This window comes from Rhyacophila brunnea, unplaced genomic scaffold (genome assembly GCF_057557595.1).
Source record: "Rhyacophila brunnea isolate RB1 unplaced genomic scaffold, BYU_Rbru_1.0 scaffold_16, whole genome shotgun sequence".
Lineage (NCBI taxonomy): Eukaryota > Metazoa > Arthropoda > Insecta > Trichoptera > Rhyacophilidae > Rhyacophila > Rhyacophila brunnea.
Window position 1 is genome coordinate 907,072 of NW_028232816.1, and position 15,433 is coordinate 922,504.

Below are 15,433 nucleotides of genomic sequence, written 5' to 3' on the forward strand. Positions count from 1 at the left end.
AGTAAAAATCACAATGACATTTTGTGCGCAAGTTTTGACCTCGAGAAGGTGCTAAACACTCCCTAGTCGAAATACGCATACTATAATGAAAGTATCTACGAAAGTGGAACAAATAATGGATACTGCTCTTTATGGGGTGAAACTGATGGTAAACATGGTAGTAATGAGATCTCAGCAATCATGCACAAATCTTTGGACAGGACTGACAAAGCGGGAAAAAATCAAGGAATTATTATACTGTGATTGGTCAGAATAAGAATCGGGCAACACTGGGTATGCTATCTTATTTTATGAAAAATTCAACTTTCATTCAATTGATAGAAATACATTTTCTATTACCAGTGGGTCTATTCTGTATTTATCGACCGCTAAAGTGATAAATATTATCAAACTTAGGGTAGGTTTGTATTCTAGAATTAGCACTTATTGTAACAATTACAATACGTTGATTGTAATTGTTGCAATTAGTACTAACACTTTTATATAAACCTACCCTAAGTTTGATAATATCTATCACTTTAGCGGTCGATAAGTATAGAATAGACCCACTGGTCGTACTACGATGCCGGTCGATTCCATTCATGCGACAATTGAGTCATTTATATTCAGAGTAGTTTGGGCACTATCAGAATGACCCACCATCATTTCCAACGCTAGGTCATCATGTCATATGCAGAATTCCGTGACTGGAAATCTTTCGCTGCTACTTGCATTCCTTCAAAGTTCAAAATTAAATTTGGTGAAGTACGAAAGGCATAATTTAAAAAACTTACCAAATATTGTACCTACTCTGGTGACAGTAGGACTAAACTGTTAGACCTAGAAAATGTCATCAGATCCCGATCAAGTGCTGTGATGCTTTAAGCGCAGCCACCCTTGCTGTATAGTGCTAAATCACCAATATCGGAGATCGAGTATAACGATCTTAAAAGTCTGTGTTAAATGTAATATCCCTCAGAGATGACGCATGAGTTTATGAAACTGCCACATGGATTATCAGTGGATGATACTTTACCGGAATCCGATCAGGAAGATGTGAATGAGGATAATACAGCGATTACTGCTTAAAAAATGTGGGACAATAATTTTTTTTTAAAACTGAATAGTTGATTACAATTTTATTTTATCATAATTAGTAGGTCTCCATATTTAGTTATGTACAAGTAGATACGTACCTATTTCATTTCGAAAAATAGCAATACCTGATAATATTAATAATATAAGTGAAACCTCATTTATTTTTATTTTACCTATATGTGATTAAGTATCTACAAGCAAAAATATTAATTTAAAAAGTATTTTTAATTTATTTAACAACGTCCCCTTTCGTAAAATAAATGGGTGCTTATGTTATTTATTTTAATACTTAATTAGTAATGCCCTGTGATGATAATTAGCATGAAATTTATAAATAAAAACGACTACGCCAAATAGCGTAAGCGACATGCCTGGAAAAAATATCGAGTCATAGACATAAGCAAAACAGCGTTACGGCCACTATCTCGAAAACTAAAAGCACTAATGCAATCGTTTTATAATTTCCGTATAGGCAGTAACCAATTATTATTAACCACATTAACAGAATTCATTTTTGGAACTAATTACGGAAATAATTTAAAAAAAACCTTCTCTAAAATTTATGAATTGTCGCTTACGTTGTTCTGCCGATTAAGGTTCGATATATCCGCCTAAGGATCTTTCTCTCAAAGCAATCCACCATTTCAGCTGCTTTTACATTTAGCGTCCATGACTCGCACCCGTATGCAACGACTTTGCGTATGACGGTTTCATAGAGCCGCGTCTTAGTTTTTCTGTGGACATTTCTGGATTTGAATATGGACAGCAAAGAGAAGCACGATTTTTTGCAGCGGTTACTCGCGCTTTTATTTCTTATATTGTATACATTAGTAAAAGTAATATTACGTTGGACAACCTTAAAAGGCTTTTCGCCAGAATGCGACATTTCAGGAATTATCAGGTTAAGATAAGATAAGTATACACGAGTAATCTCATAAATTAAATTGTAATTGCTTTTCACCAGAATGAGTCATTTTATGCGATCTAAGTGTATCAGGTTGTGCTCATCGGTAATTGGATTGATCACATTAAGATGGCTTTTTAGCAGAATGCGACATCTTGTGTCTTTTTAGGCCGTTAGAAGATATACAAGAGTAATCACACTGGTCACATTTAAATGGCTTTTCACCGGAATGAGTCATGTTGTGTAGTTTTATTGCACCAGATTGTTTACACGAGTAATCACATTGGTCGCATTTAAATGGCTTTTCACCAGAATGGATCATTTTGTGCCTTTTCATAGGATTGGATTGAATAGAGGAGTAATCACATTCATCACATTTATATTTTTTTTCACCAGAATGAGTCATTTTGTGTAATTTCAAATTACTTGGATTCATACAAGAGACATTACATTGGTCACATTTAAATGGCTTTTCGCCGACATGAGTCATTTTGTGCGATTTAAGATGATCAGATCGTTTACTTGAGTAATTACATTGATCACATTTAAATGGCTTTTCATCAGAATGAGCCATTTTGTGTAATTTCAAGTTACCAGATGTTTTAGATGAGTAATTACATTGGTCACATTTGAAAGGCTTTTCACCAGAATGGGTTATTTTGTGTCTTTTCATAGCATTAGAGAATATGCATGAGTAATCACATTGATCACATTTAAAAGGATTTTCACGAGAATGAGTCGTTTTGTGTATTTTCAGTTGATAATATTGTTTACACGAGTAATCACATTGATCACATTTAAACGGTTTTTCTTCATAATGCACCATGTTATGTATTTTCTTGGAATTAGGTCTAACGCCGGAGTTATTGGTAGGTTTTAATAGTCCAACACCCGTATCCTTCTTTTTTGTTGCTGTTTTATAAACTGCTTTGTGAAGGTTTAATAAATATAAAGATGCAAAAAAATCAAAGCAAACACTGCATACAAAATTTTCCTTATGAAACGATTTCCTCTCAATCTTTACAACAGCTACTAATAATTCTGGATCCGTGAACGTAGATTGCAATTGATTACATTTAGCAGAGTGACTGCCGGCGTCCGTATTAGTAATCGTTTGATAAAATATCCCAAGTTCTTTCTTAATGCCATGTTCGTCAATCTGTATTTCATCGTATGGCTCTTTTAATTCAGAGATTTTCTTTGACAATGTGAGACTAGCTATGTCGGTCAATGCAGAAGTTGCAGGAATCAACTAAAAGAACATGGAATAATACATTAAAGTGAATAGTGAAACATTTAAAAAAAACTTATATAATAACATATTCACATTATACGCATGGAACTTAAATATATTATTTCAGACAATTGCTGATCGTTCTCTACTAGATCTACTTATGATGCATTATAAACGCACGGGGCCTACATATGACAAGAATGCGGAAATCAGCTACAGATATACACATAACACTATGAGGATAGGTACCTAATAAGCTAGTCGAGAATTCATTTTTGTCACAATCTTCATCTGAGTCAACCATATTCGTTGACGACCACTATATCTTTGAACAGCAGGTAAGTAGGTGACCCTTCCTGAGATACCATACATATATGAAATTTCCCGTTAACAATATAAACTTCAAGTGAAGTAAGTATACTCATTAATATTTACACACATTTATTTCCTGGAGAAATTATATAATTATTAAAGAGTGACATTCCAAACCGGCCCAAGTCTAAAAATGTGATTTTGTACTTTAATTATTTACCTCTGATTTTTTCGGTACTAAAATATGTTTGGCAATTTCATATAAAATTCAAAGACTCAAATGAAATATAAATAATAATAAAAAGCATGCATAGTTAAATTTCAAAAGAAATCATTTTTTTTTTCAAAATGGACCTAAGTCTGTACTAAGCACAATAAAATAAATTAAAAAATCTTTTGTATTTACAATAATTATGATTATGTAATGGAATGTGGTCATGGACAGGTTTGTTCGAATGACTTATGAATAAAAATAATTACAAGATAAAAAGAACTTTTTATGTACAACGTCTTTAAATTTTCTGTTGAATCATATAAACTTGACTTGACTAGCTTAAACAATCAAAAAAATTTGTACCTACCTACTTGATAGAAATTATACTGAAATGTCATTTTGACAAGTCATATTGATTTCCATAGTAACGCACGTATATATTAATAATTTAGTTGCTAGGACCCCAGACCCCTAGCAACCAATAATGGTGTCGAAATAACTTTTCATACAAAACAGAATTAACTAAAAATGAATTCAATTCTACTTAAAGATGGCTAAAAGAATTTAAAAAATGCATGGGCACCGTGTTCTGATATACCTATTCTAAAAGTTTAAACGTCTAGGTGGTCGGGAAGTTATAATATTGATTGCAAGATTTGTACCGGACAAATAATAACACGAGCTAAGAAAAACGTTGTATTAATATTAAATATCTTTCACCTTATTGCATTTTTTGATAAAAAAGTACACAATGCAACTTTTATAACATAATCAATAATACTACCATTTAGGGATCATCTTCAATAAGAAAATATTTTACCCACGATGGCCGCGGGGCTCAAGCGCCGATCTATAGTGTCGAGGGTACTAGGTTCGAATCCTGGGTCTGGCAAGTACACGTATTGTTTATCAATATGTGTATGAGTCAGAGTATGGACCTAATAGATTGAGCAAGTGGCTGACATCCATTTCTCGTAAAAATAAAATCTGTTAATACAAACCTCCACTCTGTGGAGGTCCATATCGACCGTGTTTAGGAAAAAGGACGTAACCCTCACTGAACAAGTTTTACAGGAGAGGCAAAAAACGTTTTTTGAGACTTTTTAGGTTAATATTTTTTTTAAAATAGGCACATATATTGGGTGCATGATGGTAGATGATTTGGTGTAATATATTTTCGATTTAACAATAATTAAAGAAGTTATTACAGAAAAATCATTAAAATTGAGGATAAATGCTTTTTCCATAAATTAAAAATTAATTAATCTCAATTAAAACCTGAATTTAGATAATAATTCGGCATTTGCGGCTTACTTCTTTTTTATAGAACGTGTATTTAGTTGTATACATTGTTAATATCTAATAAAAGCACGTTTCAAAAAATCGAGGGTTACGCCCTAGGATCGGACATGGTCGAAACAAAGAAAAGAATTACAATATATTATGGTGGCCTGGTTGGCGTCTGTACACAATATTATCTATGGGTGCAATATCGCAAGTTATTTTAACGTACCCACACGTAGACACTGTTGATTAATTATTGAATATACAGTGAACAATAAATAATAATTCAAAATACTAATACAGTAGAGCAGCTGTTGGCACTCTCTATAATTAAATTTATACAGTTAGTGACCATTCAAAATATTTTGCGGAATGACGAAACCATAGACTAAATTTGTCTCCATGACAGCACATAAAGTGATGATAATGTATTTGAACCATAATAAGTAAAGCGTTATCAAATTAGTAATTTAGATTTTAAAAACGTCATAACTGCCATTTTTTCTGATTTTCTCAAAAATTGACGATTATATTATTCAGTGCTGTTTGGAAAATTAACATAGAAAGATTCAAAGTTGTACAGCGTAAACCAATTGTTAAAATCATTGTCAATAGTTAAATGGTACCTTATGTTTATGATATTAAGAATCCAACCCGTAAAAAACGTTAACGTACTGCTGAAAGTATCCATGTGAATCAAAATGTGGATGAAAATCCATAATTATCAAGTACACGTCATTTTTAATAACTCATTCATTGCTGACTAATTAACTAGGTACCTACCACAACTCGGTCACTGCTAAAGCTACGCCTGGAGTGAAGCAATTAGCATGATAATTAAATGTGGTAATTAACTAGTCAGCAGTGAAAGTACTTACTATCTAATGGCCACGCGCCTGACGCGTCTTCAGCGGTGAAAGAATTAAGAATCTCATTTAAATAAGCACAATTTTCCAATCTGTGGCAATGAAAATCCACAACATGCTTTTCTTGAAGCATATTTACATCTACAAACATTTGGTGTGGTTCATAGTCTGAAGGTGTAATAGGATAGTATGTTTTGAAAAATAAATGCAGTCACCTACTGTCAATGGAGAACGCTACGGAATCATGCGTATTAATTTTTTCTTGCATGAATTAGTTGATTTTTATCTGGAAAACAAACGGATGCAACAAGATAGTGCAACATATCATACAGCTAATGAAATAGGTACTCAATATATTGAGAGAAAGGTGCAGTATATACATCTATTATTTGATAACCCTACCATTATGTATTAAGCGTAAAGTGTTCAACCAATGTGTGCTACCCATGCTGACGTATAGCTGCGAGACATGGACCCTCAACACGAGAGATGTCCAAAAGCTAAGAGTCGCACAGCGAGGCATGCAGAGGTGTATGTTGGGCATCACGCGAAAGGACCGTAAGAGAAACGAATGGGTTAGGAAGCAGACAGGAGTACGCGATGTAATATACGTTGCCAAACAGCTGAAATGGAGATGGTCGGGCATATTGCTCGCCGAAAGGACGGCCGCTGGACAAATGCCGTCATCGAGTGGTACCCAAGGGGCACGAAACGGCCACAGTGTCGCCCTAAAAGCCGCTGGATTGACCGAACTGGTAAAGTTCGGCGGTAATACGTGGCAGCGAAAGACATAGGACCGAGAGTTGGAAGAAACTTGGGGAGGCCTTCATCCAGCAGTGGATTGTTCCCAGTTGATGATGATGATTTGATAAGCCTACTACGCAAACGACATTAGTACAATTATTAATTAAATTGTAAGACGGTCTTTCATGCTTATTGATAAATACTAAATTTGATGAGAAATAATGCATAACTAAACATTCCGATACTATATTCTTACATAAAAATTATTTTTATACTACATATCAAATAAATATCTTTATTAAAAACCTCATAGCTTTTGCAGAGGCACACTTCTCAGGTTCAGATTTCATAATTATAGAATACTCGTTGTGATTATTTGTCACGATGTATCTTTGTTTATGTTTCTATGTAGGTACTGTCACACCTATGATTATTGGGCCTCTCCAAATAATAGTATATCATATAAGAATGTGATTTGCCGAATAAAAAAGACGAATGAAAGCTAAAGGGGAGGATGGCAACATTGTTCGAGAGAAAAAGGCGAGTAGAGGGTCGCCATTGAAAGAGGCAACATCGGACATTCGGAGAGTAAAAAGAAACTACATACCCACGCATGGACGTGAACAATTAGTTAGAGAAACGGATATTTAGAATTAAGTTTAAAGTTAAAGCGAATTAGAGATAAAGCAGTAATAAAGTGACGGAAATGTGTAAGAATAATATTGTGAATTGATGGTGTGTCGATATAGCCAAAATATAAAAACCACGTTCTCTGAACGAAACATTTAAGACTTTTTTCATTTTACTTCTACCTATTTCTATTTATGATTTAATTTTTGTGAATCCCGGGTACTACCAACATCCCGAGCTAGCCACAGGACCCGGGATACCTCAGTACCTATATATGGTTCGCAAGTGTAATTAATGAAATATTCATGGTCAATAACACAAATAATAACCAAGCAAGGGCTGTAAATCTATTATGTTTGTATGTACTTAATATGATATCTAAATTCATAGAATACGAGGTTTAACCTGATTGCTTGGGTTGCATTCTGATTCCGAATATGAGCAACTGGGTTGAGGATCTTCATAGTCGAATTGACGTTTTGTATTTTCAACATACACATTGTTGCAGTCAATTACTCGCTGATAATCAGTCTCACATTTTACTGTGGATAGGTCTGTTGAAGGAATCTGAAAAAAAAAACAATACAAATATCAAAATTATTAGGTTACAAAATATACATTTTATGAGTACCTACATATCGTGTTATTTTGAAGACGTTTTGCGACACATTGTATTGTCTTATTTTATCGTCAGCAATGTTTTCATTCGCTTTTAACCACGTCGTCGTGTTGTGTAGAATCTTCGAATTTAAGGCCTTCCGCTCACGAGAATACTCAAAAAAGACGAGACTGAAACTAAAAATCCAGTCAGTATCCAGCTAGGTAATATATTTCAATGGCGGCTCGCTCACGGCAAGATTGGAATCTCTAAGTTTCAAAACGTTCGCTACTAACTTGAATAGACGCGACATGCTAGTCTCCCAGTCTCTCAGTTTCCAGTCGCCCATAAAACAGTGGTGCCAATATCAATAAATTCGATGCAAAACCATATTTTCTTACCAAAATTGAAGATCTTGGCATAAAAACAGCAAATGTCACAAAACACTTTTTTTTCAGGAAAGGGTAAAAACATAATATCTTGGTTGTCAAGAAAATATATTAAATTTATTTCGGTTAAATATATATTTAAAAAAGAATGAGTGTGACATTTGCTGTTTTTACACAATTTTTGGACATTTGTTGTTTTTATTGCAAAATTGAAAAGATCGAAATGTAAATAGTATGACTAAAACTATAATTTTATTAAATAAAATAAAGAATATATACCTATTTCTGTTATTTTTTAACCATAATAAACTTTTAATAAGGTTTGGACATATTATTTAACTATTAACAAACGACTTCAATATATGTAAAAAATCAAGAAATAAATATTTAAAAAAATGTTTTAATTATCTACATATTCCACTTTAAATAAATAAATCTGGACCGGTTTCGTCCGCCTCTGTTTTTCTGCCAACTGTTTTCAACAGTTGAAAATGTCCCTCTAAGGCGGACGAAACCTGTCCGGATTTATAATAGTGGAATAAGTACTAAAAAATGTGTTTTATTAAATTAAATCATTAACACAATGAATTTTCACCATGAATTGATAGTTAACACGAAAAAAGAAAACCGATTAGCTTCGTCTGACATCTTCACTATCAGCAAATTAAACGATGCATTTATTGGGTTTTGTAAATATTAACTAATTTTAAAATATATTTTTTTTAGCTCCTTTCAATGGAATTAATCCACCATTATGTTGTTTTAAATGCAATCGTGACTCGCATTTGATTTTTTTTCACTACATTAAATCTATCCCACAGCCCAGAGAGAAACTGAAATGTTCGCAAAGCACTTCTCCCTTACTAGACTGGTTTATTCTGTACATTATAACTAGCCTACGAATTTTTACCGAAAAATGCCAAAGTTTTAACCTATATTTGATATTAAAGTTTTCTTTTTTTTCGGTCTCTTTAGATTTTATAAAGAAGGGCCTAGAATTTTCCTTAATGCATCCAATACCACCCTATTCAACTGAACTGAACTATCAACTGAACAATAATGAAAGTCACCGTTTTAGTAAAAACGTTGCTTGGTTTTGTTAATTTTTCTCTTTCGAGACGTTTCAGATGTGCTAGTAATATTCATGATAAAATATTAAAAAAATCATAAGAAAACGTTATAAAAAGCAATAATTAAACGAATCAAGGATAATTTGACAGCTCAGACACTAAATTGTATGGAATGTATACTAACATTACTAACGCCGCCTGGTGATAAAAGTGTAGAACTACTGGACCTTTGCTGTTTTCATACAAAAATTCCTGGACTATTGCGGTTTTTAGAAAAGTGGCATATTTTGGAGAGCAGATTTGAGGGACTTATGATTTTTTTTTTAAATATATCTTTGCACAGTTGTATGTAATCATACACAGGTAATATAGAAATGCAATAAAATGAAAATGGAAAAAAGTGGACATTTGATGTTTTTATGCCAAGATCTTCAATTGCTACCACTGAACTGAAAACCAATAACAAGTCAAGACGTTAAAAGTTAAGATGGGCGAAACGATTTTTAATTAAAATTTAGGTAATAGTTGAGAATTAATACTCCTGCCTGTATAATTACAGGCTGCCAGAATATTCCCGTATTACCTACGGAAAAATCTTAAAAAGAAATACCTAGGAAAGATAATGGGTTTGACAGTTTGAGGTTAGGTACCTATGAGATGTTTAAATTATTGCAAGTGGGCTTCAGTAGCGCCATGTGCGAAGCATCAGTCATTGACGTGTTTATGAGTTCAATCAGCAAGCAGTTCGTTGGATTTTAGTTTCATCATGAGCGAACATTGATTTAAACCTGGGAACCACGGCGTGATAGTCCAACGCTCAAGCCACGCGGCCGCCGTGGGCGTACCTATAAATAAAATATAACCTACAAAAATTTTATTTTCAACAAACTCACATCAGAAATGGAAACGACAACTTCAGAGTTCTCTTGCTTTATACGAGTGTAGGCATTCAGGTTGTTTGAATTAATAATAATAGGCACATCGAACCAATCATCTCCTTCTGCGTCGAATGCGAATTCAGCTGGTTCACGTTTTACGTCCATTTTGCTCAGGTATATTTTCGGTTTTGTCAAAACTCAAAGGCAACATTGTGTTGCCACTTTATAAGACGTGCTGTAAAAATATTACGATGTATTAGGTATACAATATTGGTAAAAATAATGATAATAATAAAATTGATAGTTTAATGTCAGCTTTAATGCGAAGTTTCTTTTGCAACAATATTGCGGCAATAATAAAATAATAGATACCTAGGTAGGTATTGCTAAATTACCCACTATTTGAATAATATTAGATTATTAAGATTTCTTAATAAAATTACTTATTATTAATTAGAAGTTGATTAATTATTCTTGTAAGTATAATTTTGGGTAGTCATGGTAATTTTATTCTCAGCTGTTGTTATTCAAATAGGTTTATTGATAAAATTATTGTAATACCTACCTACGGCATAATAAAATGTTTTAATATAAGTAGAACCAACATATAAATTTTCTCCTGAACCTTTATAAGCTGGCTCTCACGTCAAAACTCGTCCGCCTGCAACGTATTGAATACGTCGGTGTGACGTCATCCTTAAGGTCTCCACACACCAAAGCGAATATTCGCGGCGAATAGTCGCAGCGAATTATTCGCCAATCAAGCTCGTATTGGCTTACGGGACAGAGCACGCTTGCGCGACCGCCTTGCGTCTTGAGTGCGAATTTGCAGCGAATATTCGCTGCGATTTTCGGGAACTCTGTCGACAGCGAATTTATTCGCGGCGGACAGATTTCGCCAAGCGAATTAGTAAAATCAAAATGGCGAAGATATTTAGCAGCTGATCGAGTTGGTCCGGAAATATCCAATCCTTTATGATTTCTCTGACAGTGATCTAGTCATAGATAAGATACTTACAGTGACTACAAAACATAAGAAAGAAAGATAAGATATGGGATGAAATTGGCAGGGAAATTGTTGAAAATGGTATGAAGGTCGTCATATAATATTATGTAGGTATCTTTGTCTAACCAAAGTATGTAAATTTTTTTGACAGGATGAATACGCTATTATAAATAAATAACTTTAATCTAAGGTCCCGATATTTAAAAAATACATATTATTAATTTGCGTCATGCACAGCCTTTAATAACAGAAACTTTATAACTTTGATTGTTAGTGCACTGACAGTTGTAACTTATTGCGATCGTTTGACGTTTTGGTTTCGACTTTCGAGCAGTCATATCAATAATGTTATAATTAGGTATCATTTACAATACCTACTTCAATCATATTCGGTATCGGTCACGTAAATACCCATTTTATATTCGTCGATAATATCTTGATAATATTTTTTTAGGTTAGATAGGTAGTCTTTAAGATTATTTTTTTGCATCTAACATTATGCAGCATAGCATTTCTATTGTAGCTAAAGATATAATATACATATAGGTAGATAAGTAGGTACTCCATGTCGTCATTGTGGTATTTTGTAAGGTTTTAGACCAAAAACCTTACAAACTACTTACTATCGGGTTATTTACAGTAGGACATACCTAGGTTGTGTTTGTTTTTTGATCTCAAGAGACCTCAATCACAAAAACGATATTATGTACCTATATACCTACTATATATTTCCTTCATTATGTATAGGTATATTGAGCTAATAAACTGGTTTTGCCCAGTGCCGACCGCGAACCAAGATAATATCTACATGTTCCATGTACCTACCTAACATAACCAATGTTTTCTGTTTCACATTAATTTGTATACCTACAAACATTTTAAACTTAATTGAGATGTTCTTAAACTTCTGTTCATGTAATATTACGTAGGGAGGTATATCTTGGTCTGCATTAGGCAATAAGATTAATAATTTTATGTGCATGTAAATATAAAGGTCAGGTACCTCCTCTAAGTACATAATATTATATTACCATCATGGATACCTACCTGAATGATGTTGGAGATATACTAATGCTTTGTGATGAATTTAATTTTAGCAAAGATTTTCAACCTTTCAACGTAGGTACAAAGCACCAGAAGAAATTAAAAATGAAACCCCCGGCATTAACAGGAATAAAATAATATTTCATCATCAACATCAGTCGGGGTCATTCCACTGCTAGATGAAAGCCTCTTCTAGCTCCTTCCACTATTTTCGGTCTCTAGTTCTTCGCTGCTACATACTTTTATTGTACTTTATGTGAACAAAGAGATCAACTAAGTGAAGTGTCAATCAACAAAAGTGGCAATTGTGCACAATGTTAATGAATTTTCCAAAACATTAAGTGTGATAATATAATATACAAGGATGAATAAGGCGTGGGTGAGGGCCAAGGTCCATTTTATGATTCCTCTATTGATGTACCTATTTTTATTAAGAAAAATGTTTGCCGTAGAATGGGGTGAATACTGAATAGACCCCTTTTAAAATTTCTATTTTTCTGCTACACATTATTCGGACAAACATGAATGACTTAAAACCTGTTTCTATGGACATAATCATACTCTAAAATATTTTTCAACTACCATTTATTATCAAACAGCCAATTTTGTGTGATGTCTCTTTCTATCCAGCGTTGGGGTGATTATAGACATGGCGGGTGGATAGAATCGAATAATGGTAATTTCTTAATGTTAAAAATGTAATTAAGTACCTACTGTACATTACAAATTTATGTAGGTACATTTAAGTATGTAAATCAAAATCAAAAATATAAATTTAAATGCTATACAACACAGTATCATGTAAGTATTTAAAAAAACATATACTTACATAAACATCTATTTATCCAAGAATTATTTGATACTTGAATCTGTATTTTATATACCATATTCGATGGATGTATGTGGTGTATTTTGTAAAATATTTGGTACGTATTTATTATTTAACTAAGCGTATTTAATTTGCTACGTGACCTGTAGCTCTTTTATAATCACAAATTATTGTTGAATGTTCCGAAAATGAGTTTATGTGCCGAAACAGCTGTCAAGGTAAATGACTCAGTTAAAGTAGAATTAACAAAATAACTATATTTCAAAACCATTATAATCCATCTACCATGTAAACACCATTTCAAGTAATAAAGAAATAAAAAGTCACCTAATTAAATAATATTATACTAGAAAAAATATACTATCTATATACCCACTTAATTTTCATTTAAAGTTGTAAAACGCCCGGTTACTAAATAGAGGAAGGACAGATTCTTCTGGCACGACCAAATCACATTGGAACGGTGTTATTGTCATTTGAAAGTAACAATACTGACACCTAAATGAGTCGCCTACACTGCCAGAATCATCTGAACCCTGTCTACCTATCTATATACAATTTATTGTTATTTTTTTTTCATATTTGTCCATTTTATTACAATATCGTGTTACTTTTAAAGCTCATTGTAATTCTAATAATTATATAAATATTTTTCTTGTATTCTGTGCAAAAATGATTATTAAAACTTTCTTAACCTAAACCAAGTATTTTTTATTGAATGATCCTGCAAAAATATTCAAGTACAGTTAAGTGACATATTTTGTTTTGGTGTATAAGCCATAAATAATTATACATAAATTATATTTAATATATACATGTATACTGTATGTATAGCCACGGTTGGTCTTGCACTTGTTGCTGTAGCTATGCGATCTGGTGTGGTCCATTATCCAAAAACACTCAATCACATCCCTGGTCAAACAGCGGGCAGCCGTGTAGTGAGTCTGGCTGGCCTATGGTGGCACTAGAATGATTTCAATATACACAGTCTGTTAATTTGAATATGTTTTCGACTGAAAGTTGTAAAAATATTAGAAATCAGGATTTAAATAATTAAAAAAACTGTTTCATTAAATATCATATTCATACCTATGCAAAATTTTGATTCCTTTGAAGTACCTATACAAAATACGGATGAATATAAACCAAACAAAAATATTTGTTACTGGTACTGCCATAGTAAAGTAAAGTTTAACATACTTCCCTAATAGAACAAAATTCCCAATTCTTGTCGTTCTGTAGATGTTTCATTTCAGTTTTTACCAACGATCCACTAAATATGAATTGGTCATAAACACTCAAAGGAAATCTGGCACTCACTGCCAGAATGTCCATGTCAGATACCTGCATAAAAATAAATGTCATGTTATGATATTATACGTAATGAATATGAATGTATCAGAAACAACATAGATTTTATTACGAATTTCACATTTACAGAAAATTTTCTGCGCTCATTTTTGAAAGTCTCCAAGTATGATGGGTATATTCGCACATGGGTGCAGTTAATGCGCCCAATGATTTTCGGGAAACCTGCCCTTTCTTGAAGTCTGAAATTAAAAAATATTTTTACCGACACAAAATAATATTCCCGTTAAATTCTTATTGAGTAGGTAATTTACTTGTTGTGTCTATGCGCAGTTACTCTAGTTACATGACATGTACATTGTAATATTGTATAAATTGATCAGAGGGTATCAACACAACACTAAAGACTGTCAGCGCTGTATGGCGACTGTATGTAAGTATTACTAAGCACTGCTATTATAGCATCGGACACGTTTCCTATGCATCTGCTTACTGATGCCTGGCTCATTGCGCAGAAGACTTGGCCTACCCATTTTTGGTACGCTCCCTCTGCGTAGAAACGCAAAATAGTCAAAACCTACAATTCAAATAAAGGAGACATGTTATTTCAATAGCATATTACCTTCAAATCCTGTTAACCCTTCATGGTAAATGCTTATTTATAATATGTGCAGTTATGAAACTGAGTAAATCTATCTTACCTATGAGCCATGGTAATCTTGCCCGGTCATAAAGTAAGGTTATATTAAATGTCGATGTAATTTGTCGCACGCCATCTCATTATATCTTCAGCGTGTAATAAGCATTCAGAAGACGTGTACATTTTGTCAACAAACAACTGTCACTTTGACATTCGTATATGTATTTAGTCTATGGCTGCATCCAATGCTGCAACCTAGTTTCAGATAATTAAAATACATTTTACGCAAAGTGGGTAAAAGTTGTAGCAATTCTGAAAGCGATATAGTGTACGTATATTTTTCATATTTAATTCATAAAAATTATAGAATATTTGGCGTAAAATATTAATATTATTTACAATTTTA

General features: G+C 33.0%; 2 protein-coding genes and 1 long non-coding RNA gene across 6 annotated transcripts in view; 1 reads left to right on the plus strand and 2 right to left on the minus strand.

Moving 5' to 3' along the window:
* LOC147074107 (uncharacterized) overlaps nucleotides 1-15,433 on the minus strand; it is a 404,768-nt gene that overhangs the window by 303,732 nt on the left and 85,603 nt on the right. The gene's annotated exons all lie outside the window — the stretch shown is intronic.
* Nucleotides 1-15,433, plus strand: part of LOC147074109 (uncharacterized) — a 287,538-nt gene that overhangs the window by 234,547 nt on the left and 37,558 nt on the right. The gene's annotated exons all lie outside the window — the stretch shown is intronic.
* LOC147074122 (uncharacterized) lies at nucleotides 1,841-10,406 on the minus strand. Of its 2 annotated transcripts, none has more exons than XR_015070287.1 (3): nucleotides 10,216-10,406; nucleotides 7,671-7,832; nucleotides 1,841-3,233 (listed from the first exon to the last, which is right to left on the minus strand). It is a non-coding gene; the product is annotated as an uncharacterized LOC147074122 (long non-coding RNA). The 2 variants fall into 2 exon arrangements; XR_015070286.1 differs by having other exon boundaries at nucleotides 7,762-7,832; nucleotides 10,216-10,370.